Raw genomic sequence first — 9,804 nt, 5'->3', positions numbered from 1 at the left:
CTGACCCACACTGCTACTAAACAGTCACTCCTTCTTAATTCTTAAAAAGAATAATTTCCCAGGCTTAGGCGGTCACTTTGTATTTATCTTGTTAAGCTCCAGTGGGTCTAGCTTATTATCTTATTGCTTTGCCTCTGTTGAATTTATTGCATAAAAGGTGCCCACTGATGGCAGTGAGCTATGAGCTGTAACTTCAGAGTTTTAAAGCATCATGAATTAGGGCACCAGATGCATAAGTAAGATAAACCTATTACCCAGGAGCCCTAGGGATGATGAGCTTTTTTCCTCCTAAGCACTGCTCTCCCTTCCACAGTGTGAACAGTTCAGCTTAAATAAGTTTAGGTGAATTCAGAACACAAGAAGCCAATTTTTATTTGTAAAGGGATTAGGTTTAAACAAAAATGGGGTGAGGGCAACAATTTAGCCGTGGAGATAAATGATAATGGGATTTTTATGTTTTAAATGCTCTTTTGCAAATATTAACAATGCTATCCTCCTGAAGGCTATTTGGAAATTATGCAGAATCTCCCCTGTGCATTAAAATACATGGTCTTGTAATAACTGTGGGTAATATATTTATACTGTCAGCATTGTGATGCTTGCATTTTAATTACTTTCCAAGTATTTTTTGAACCAGATGAATGGTGCTTATTTCTATGGGGTGTCTGCCTGGAAAGCTTAGAAGAGCACTTATTGAAGATGACCCCAACCCCTACCAATCAAAACCTGGACATGGTAGTCCTTGATCTTAAGTAACATACATTCTTAATTCACCTTCATCTGTAAATCATTTATAATTGTAATAACTCACATATAGTAGCTAGGTGGTTCAGTGAATAGACTGTCAGGCCTAGGATTAGGGAGACTCATCTTCCTGAGTTCAAATTTGACCTCAGACACTAATTGTATGACTCTGTACAAGTCACTTAAACCTATTTGATTCAGTTTCCTCATCTATAAAAGGAGCTGTAGAAGGAACTAGCAAATCGTTCCAGTATCTTTGCCAAGAAAATCCTAAATGGTGTCACAAAGAGTTGGTCATGACTGAACAATAACAAAAACTATTAAATGTAGAAGGTTAGGAATTAACTAAATGAGATTATTGTAGTGGTACATTTTTCTCTTTAAATTAAGTTAAAATTTTCAAATTAACTAAAATCTAATTTTTCCCTTTTCACCCCATTTCACACTCAAAAACGAAAACAAAATTTTTGTTTCTTTGTTATTTGGAAAAATAACAGATATGTATAGTCAAGCAAAACAAAATTTCTTCATTGGCCATGTAGAAAAATATGTAAGCTTCATTTTTCATCCTGAGTTTATCCCATCTCTATCAGGAGATGAAGGGTGTGCTTCATAATTAGTTCTTTGGAATCATGTATGATTATTGCATCAAAGGATATTCACAGCTTTCAAAGTTGTTTGCTTTTAAAGCAAGTGTTATTATTGTATAAGTTGTTTTCCTAGTCCTGTTCATTTTAGTCTTCATCAGTTTTTTAAAATATCAGAATTATTTGTTTTTATAATATTGATATCATAGTACGCATTGTTTTTCCTATTCTGTTAACTCTTCTTCAAATCAATTCATATATCTTTCCATGTCACTTTGAAATTATCTATTTTCTCGCCTCTTAAAACACAGTAGTATTTCATCATGTCAATGTTGTTCTGTCATTCCCTAATTGTCAACTAGACCCTTAGTTTCCAGACTTTTTTTCATGGTGGTATATTTTAAGACAGCTGATTCTTTGCTCCAATTGAAATTGCTGCCATATTTTAGACATTTTTCAACCAAAGACTTAATTTTTTTAGGCTTTTTATTTTCAAAACATATGCACAGATAATTTGACAACATTGACCCTTGCATAGCCTTGTGTTTCAGATTTTCTCCTCCTTCCCCCCCACCCCCTCCTCTAGATGGCAAACAATTCAATATATGCTAAACATGTTAAAATATATGTTAAATTCAATGTGTATAAACATATTTATACAATTCTCTTGCTGCACAAGAGAAATCAGATCAAAAAAAGAAAGTAAACGAGTAAGAAAACAAAATGGAAGTGAACAACAACAAAAAGAGTGAGAATGTTATGTGGTGATCTACATTCAGTTTCACAGTCCTCTGTGTGTAGATGTTTCTCTTTATCACAAGATCATTGGAACTGACATCAATCATCTCATTGCTGGAAAGAGTCATGTTCATCAAAATTGCTTCTTGTATAATATTGATGTTGTGTACGATGATCTCCTGGTTCTGCAAATTTCACTCAGCATCAGTTCATGTACATCTTTCCAAGCCTCTCTGAAATCCTCTTCCTGATAATTTCTTATTGAACAAAAATATTCCATAACATTCATATACCATAACTCAGCCATTCTCCAACTGATGGGCATCCACTCATTTCCAGTTTCTGATAGTACAAAAAGGACAGCTCATCTAAGTCCCTTTCCTTCCTTTAAGATCTCTTTGGGCAAAGACTTAATCTTAAAGGATAAATAGATTAGATTTTTTCCTTCTAAGCTCCATGAATTGGATCTAGGAGCAATGGGTGGGAATTGTAAAAAGGCATATTTAAGATTAATATAAGGGAAAAAAATATCAAAAGGTATGAAAATTTGGAATGGATCATTTTGAAGGTAGAAGGATCTCTTTTAAGTTCCACTCCTTGAGAGATGTCTAAACCACCTCTTGTTGGCTATATTGTCAAGAAGAATTTCTTTTTTCAGCTATGGTTTGAATTTGATACCTGCAGTGGTCTCTCATCTCAAATTTGGTAATTTATTTACTCTGGTGCTTTATTGTGGTGTGGAAGTAGCCCATGATTCTTTTTTTTTTTTTTATTTAATAGCCTTTTATTTACAGGTTATATGCATGGGTAGTTTTACAGCATTAACAATTGCCAAACCTCTTGTTCCAATTTTTCACCTCTTACCCCCTCCCCCCTCCCCCAGATGGCAGGATGACCAGTAGATGTTAAATATATTAAAATATAAATTAGATACACAATAAGTATACATGACCAAACCGTTATTTTGCTGTACAAAAAGAATCAGACTCTGAAATATTGTACAATTAGCTTGTGAAGGAAATCAAAAATGCAAGTGGGCATAAATATAGGGATTGGGAGTTCAATGTAATGGTTTTTAGTCATCACGGTTGATCTTGTTGCTGAGGATGGCCAGGTCCATCAGAACTGGTCATCATATAGTATTGTTGTTGAAGTATATAATGATCTCCTGGTCCTGAGTAGCCCATGATTCTTATGAGCTAAGCCATAAAGAAGTTTTCAGATTCTGAAGAACTGTGTAAATGTCAATGATTATGATAGTTATTGTTAGCAGTGAGCATCACTTCAATTGGAAAAGCTTCTAGTTGTGAGCTTGGTTCAATTCAACATGATAAACTCATTATCAAGAGGGAAGCTAGGATTTTTTTAAACCAGCTTATAAAAAGGTGAAACGGGAGTACAAGATATCATGGGAAGGGGAGTGTCTAGACTATGGCTTTGGTACTAAGCTGAAGCCATGTTTTACTCTATACTAGGGATTTATCTTTTGAGTATCATAGATCCTTTTGGCAATCTGGTGAAGACTAATGGATCATCTTCTCAGAATAATAATTTTATATGTGTAAACATTTAAAAATAGTATTGCAAAGGAAGCCAATTGCACTGAAATACAGTTCAGAAACAGAGTTATTAAAAAGTTCACAGACCACAGCCCTTCCTCCTGCCACAGGAGAGGCTGCTTCCAAGGCACTTGGATGTGAAGCAGCGGGAATCAGCATAGCAGCTGCACCAGCTGGCAGGTGTGTGTGTGTGTGTGTGTGTGTGTGTGTGTGTGTGGCCAGTGTGGTTGATCTCCTCTTCCTCCAGAGCTGGACCTTACACCTCCCTCAGCACATTGTGGTCAATCAACCCTCTCTTCAAGACAATGGCGCTTTCCCTAGGACAGGTAAAGCGTTCTTTTCTGGGACAGAAGAAGGGACAAAACAGAAACTTTAAAGGCTACCTTAAGACTGAACAGATTTCTTCTGGCTAAATGACAGAGAAGTCTATAATGTAAGAATTCAAGGATTGGATGATAGGTTGGTATAATATAAAAATCAATTTTCTGTTTTTGCCCCCTATAATAATGTTAAGATATGTTTTTCAAATTAGTTAATTCTTGGCTGTTTTTAATTACCTCCATCTTATAATAGGGTGAATTGGACATGGGAATTGTTGCCACAGTGTAGTCTTATGGTATTTCTGCAGTACATTTTGTAGTTAAAAAATTATTACATCCACATCAAAAGACATTTTTCACCCATTTTTAATCACCTGCATGATCCTGGTTTCCTGTTTCATGGCATGCCTGCTCATTTACATCAAGCTCATCAACAGCTGGATCCTTGGTCCCATAGAGACAACCAGCTCTATTCTGAAAATGAAAAGTTTCTTTTTCATCAGAACCGATGATTTGACTGAAACCATCATACTTATTTGGATGTGGCTTTTTGAGTAAACATTTGACTTTCCATCCTGTCAAGCAATGTTTAACATCCACAGGCATCATCTTACTACTGAGCAAGTCCTTTTTAACAAATTCAATGCCATTCTGATTCATCATTGAGATCTCACTTAGGATCACACTAATTTAGGCCAGCAGGCGAGGCCATCATTCCAGAAGTGGATTTGGATGAACTTGGAATTGCTTTCCCATGTACTCCAAACACCTTTTTAATCTAACTCTGATTTATTGCCATGACTTGGATGTAGAAGTCCCTTATGATTTAATTACAGTAAGCACAAATTCCTTTGTGCTTGAAGGCCCAGAAAGAAGCTGTTATGCTGGATTGTTAGTAACTCGAATCTTAAGCATTTAAGAGTTGAGTATTATTGTAAACTGAGTAAAAGCATTGAAATTCATACCTATGGACAAGCATTTATATCATATCTACTTGCATATTTAACCTTTGCTTTGGAAACTCAATTCACCAAGATTCTATGACTGAAAAACTCTACAATTTTTTTTCCTGAGTGGTCCAGTACCTGTTGTGCCAGATCCATCTAGGGAAAACTATGAGAATTTTTTTTTCTCATAGAATTCCTTCATTTATTAGGAAGATAATAGTTCTGTCAGTGAGCTAGCCAAATATCTTAAAGAGGTAGACAAAACAATAGATTATACCTCAGCTACTTTAACTGGAGGAAGTTTTACAATGAATTTCCTATGGTTCTGAGAAAACGCATACGTGCTCTGCTTGTGACCACATGAAGAGACATCAAGAGTACAAGTCGGTTGACAATCTAGAAAAATGGTTTTGAATTAACATTTGTCACCTCTTGCACACATAGTAGAAGATTCTGATGGAATCTATTTTAAACTATGATGATAAAAAGAGAGATATTTATGTTTTGTCAGAGTTTTAAGAGATCAGTATCAGCAGTCTTCAGCACTTGGTTTCATGTTATCCTGTATATAATTATTTGCACTGAAACAATTCATTTCCTATTATTGTTTTTTAATTAATGTTGCTTTTTTCTTCTGCATTTAAGTTAATTTGTTGGAAAGGTGAGTTTGTTATTTGATTGTTATGGTTCTACATTAATAAGCTACTTAATCTATTTGGAAAATGAAGGCCTAAATTTTAGTATCATGGAAGATTTCCATTTAATTCTTTTCTTTGGAGCTTAAATTTTCCACAATGTAACGAGGAGGAAGTGTGTTACAATTGAATTAAAATTAATTTTTTTGTATTCTCAAGTTTAACAAGGGCATAGTTGCCTCTTTTTTATCTTATTTCCATACTATTGTTATAATTTGCAACTATATATTTTTACTCTCATTATCTTCGGGTAAAATTTTGGAGTACTATAAAAAAAACTATTCATATTCTTGTGGTTCAGGAAATAGCATTTTAGTAACTTTTAAATGAAATAACAGACTATTTCCACTTTGATAAAACAATTACATCAAAAAAGATAACTTAAAAACAGAGATAACTTCCCTCCCAGTAGGAAAATATAGGTATATAGAGGATGTGCCAATAATAATAATCATAAATATTATCTTAACATAAAAATTTACATATAAACCAATATTTTTACTACAATATATTTTTGTATTACATACTACAATATAATAAAATATATTTTTACTACAATAGTATGTGTGAATAACATCTGAATAAATTTTAAAATGTGCATCAATATAGTTCTGTTCATAGGTCCTAGGTTGAAAATCTTTGAGGTCTAGACTAATAAAATCACAAATTTTTGATGTATTTAATTGCTGCAAATGTCTTTATGACTAGAGAAGAGTTCATTTGCATGGAAAAAATTGTGAAATAAAAGAGAATTACCAGTGTTACACTTTAACTCTACTTGAAAAGGGAATTAAAAAAAAAAGAAAGCTATCATAGATGAGATTGTTTTATTTTGAAAATGATTTTTAAAAGACATTAATATATTGAGTCAATATTTTGTTATAGCTTGGGTGACTTTTGAAGGAAATAGTGTAATATCTGCCACCACCTGCTCCTTTGGTCATAGATTAATAACACTTGACCAAGCATGAAAGCATGCTGAGGCCATCTGTCTTTACCTATACCTGGATGCTTTTCAGTGCAATTCTCAATAACTACTTATCTCAACCTTTTGTTTATAGCAATCCTTTTAGATGGGATGACCCAGTTATCTTGATAAAAAGAATTCAGACTACACATACATCAAACCATACTATTTAGTATTTGATGTTAAAGGGCATGAAAAAGCATGAAATAGGAAATAAGCTTAATGCTATTCTCCACCCTAGTCTTTTCATTTTCTTTCTCTTTCCCTTCTTCTTTGTCTTTCCTCCCTCCCTCTCTCTCTTCCTGCTTTCCTCCTTCCCTATTTTCCTTTCTCCTTTCTTTTCTCCCTTTCTCCCTCTCTCCCTCCCTTTTGTCTTTCATCCTTCCCTTCCCTCCTTTCTCCTTTCCTTCTTTTTTCCTTTTCTCCTTCCTCTTTTCCTCCTTCTTTCCTTCCTTCCCTCCTTTCCTCTTTCCTTCCTTCCCTCCTTCCTTCCTTCTTTCCTTCATTTCCTCCTTCCCTCCTTACTTCCTTTTTTCCCTCTTCATTTCCTTCCCTCATCCCTCCATTCTTTCCATCTACCACCTTGGTGTTAACAACTTGTAAATCTTTTATTCTCAGCCCAGATTTCTACTTTGATTTGATTTTTCATTACCTCCAAATGCCTGCAGGAAATTCCCCCCCTGAATGTCAGTCCCTCCAAAACCTGATGGCTAATATATCCTTCTGATTTCATTATTTCTGTCTGATAAATGTAATCCTATTTACTAAATTTTCAGTATTTCTATTGTTACTGTTATTTAACTGTCATCACCCTTTTCAAGAAGTGTCAGTGGCTCCTAATTACCTCTAGAATAAAATACAAATTCCTCAGTTTGGTCTTTAATTCCTTCATAGTCTGGCTTCGTCTACTTACCAGGCTTATTTGACATGATTCCCCTTTTATGAATTTTATATTCCTACCAAGCTAACCAAACTTAGACCATAGTTCTTTGCAGTTTCTTTCCAATTACTGAGATTCATTTCTCATAATATCTAGTTTCCTTCAGGGCTCAGTTTAAGTGGAACCTCATCTGGGAAACTTTCTATTTCCCACCCTCCCTCCCCCAGTTGTGAGTAGTTTCTCTTCCTGAAATGATAATGTATGCATTTGTCTATCAGTTATATTCTCTCCTCCCCCCCCCAATAAAATATAAGTTCTTTGAGGGCAGGCATTAATTTCATCTTCTAATTTGTGTTCTCAATACCTAGTAGAGTACCTTGTACATAGTATGACCTCTGTAAATCCTTATTTACTCGTACAAATTTACTAATGATCTCTTTAAATTCTAAGGCTTTTTATCAGGCTCCATTCTTCTGAACTTTTCTGTGGCATTCTGTATTGGTCATCACTTGCCTCCTGGGTACTCTTTTTCTCCATAGGTTTTCATGACACTTCTGTCTCCTAGTTTTTTTTCCTATTAGCCTGATTACTTTTTCCTCAGTCTCCTTTGCTGTTATCACCATCCATATCATAAGGTGTGATGGATGAGTGTGCCTGACTTTTTAGTCTTAGTCCTTGCTACTCTACTTTTCTGTCTTTATATTTTCCCCTGGAGTAGATCTGACTAGCTATCATGTATCTGAGTTGAATTAATATCTCTATGCAGATAGCACTAAAATCTACATCTTCTACAAGAGACACACACACACAGAGACAGAGACAGAGACAGAGACAGAGGCAGAAAGAGAGAGACAGACAGAGACAGAGAGAGAAAGAAAGAGGGAGAGACAGAGATACAGAAAAAGAGATGTATAGAGAGAAGAATCAAGGATAACACCTAGATTGGGAGCCTGGGTAATTAGAAGGGTGGTGATATCTTTAATAGTACTTGGGAAGTTGGGAAGAGGGGCAGGTTGGGAGTAAAATTAATAAATTTACTTTTGGATATGATGAATTTACTATATCTTTGGGACATCTAGTTTAACATGTCTACTAGGCAGTTGGAGATGTGAGGTTGGAGGATGTAAGAGAAGTTAGGATGGTATAAATAACAATGAGAATCAATCACATGTTAAATGATAACTGAATTCCTTGAAACTGATGAGATTGCTAATGAAATGGTATATGGGGAGAAAAGAAGAGGGACCAGTACAGAACCTGGGGAATATCCAGTTACTAGGTATGACCTGGATAAAGATCCAGCAAAACCAACTAAAAAAGAATAGTTAGTTAGGTGGGGAACTAGGAGAGAACCATGTTATGAAAATTTAAAAAATATGTGAATATGAAGAAAAGAGTGATGAACAATGTCAAATGTTGCAGGGAGGCAAATAACATAAACAATAATAATATTAGCTAGCCTTTATATAGTGCTTATTATGTGTCAGACACTATGCCAAACACTTTACAAATATCTCATCAAATAATGGAAAAAGAATCTATTTGTACAAAATATTGATAGCAGCTTTTTGTGGTGGCTGAGTTAAAAATTGAGGGGATGGTGAACAGATTGTAGTTTATGTCTATAATGGAATAATATTGTGCTATAAGAAATGACAAGCAGGTTCCTTTCAGAGAAACCTGGAAAGACTTATATGAACTGATATAGAGTGAAGTAAGCAGAACCAGAAGAACACTGTATAGAGTTAACAGCAACATTGTACAGTGAAGTACTGTGAATGACTTAGCTATTTGCAGCAATACAATATTCCAAGACAATCCCAAAGAACTCATGATGAAAAATTGTATCTATATTTAGAGAAAGAGCTGATAGCAACTGAATGTAGATGGAAGGATACCATTTTTCACTTTCTTTCTCTTTTGTTTTATTCAATTTTTAAAAATATAAATAACTAATAGGGAAATGTTTAACATGATTACATATGTACAACCTCTATCAGATTGCCTACTGTCTTAGGAAGGGGAGAGAGAAGGAAGGGAGGGAAAGAATTTGGAACGCTAAACAATGAGTGTTAAAATATTTTTTATATGTAATTGGGGAAAAAATAAAATATTAATAAAATTTAAAAAATGAACTATTATCTCATGTGATTGAGATTATCTCATGTGACAATAACCCTTAGAGCTTGATGCTATTATTATCTTCATCTTGTAGTTGAGGAAATTGAGGCACATAGAGGTTAAGTGATAGGCTCATTTAGATAATCTGAAGATGGATTTGAATTCAGGCCTGACTCTAGATCTTAATCTACTAGGCATCAAGAAGAATGAAAACTGAGAAAAGGTTTTGGCAATTAAACTTTTATT

The 9,804-nt window shown here is 34.5% G+C and overlaps 1 pseudogene; it reads left to right on the top strand.

The window, feature by feature from the left end:
* Positions 1 to 4,284: 4,284 nt before the first annotated feature.
* LOC100932523 lies at positions 4,285 to 5,327 on the top strand (annotated as a pseudogene).
* Positions 5,328 to 9,804: the final 4,477 nt, after the last annotated feature.

This window comes from Sarcophilus harrisii, chromosome 3 (genome assembly GCF_902635505.1).
Source record: "Sarcophilus harrisii chromosome 3, mSarHar1.11, whole genome shotgun sequence".
Taxonomy (NCBI): domain Eukaryota; kingdom Metazoa; phylum Chordata; class Mammalia; order Dasyuromorphia; family Dasyuridae; genus Sarcophilus; species Sarcophilus harrisii.
This window is presented reverse-complemented; position numbering and strand designations above follow the sequence as displayed.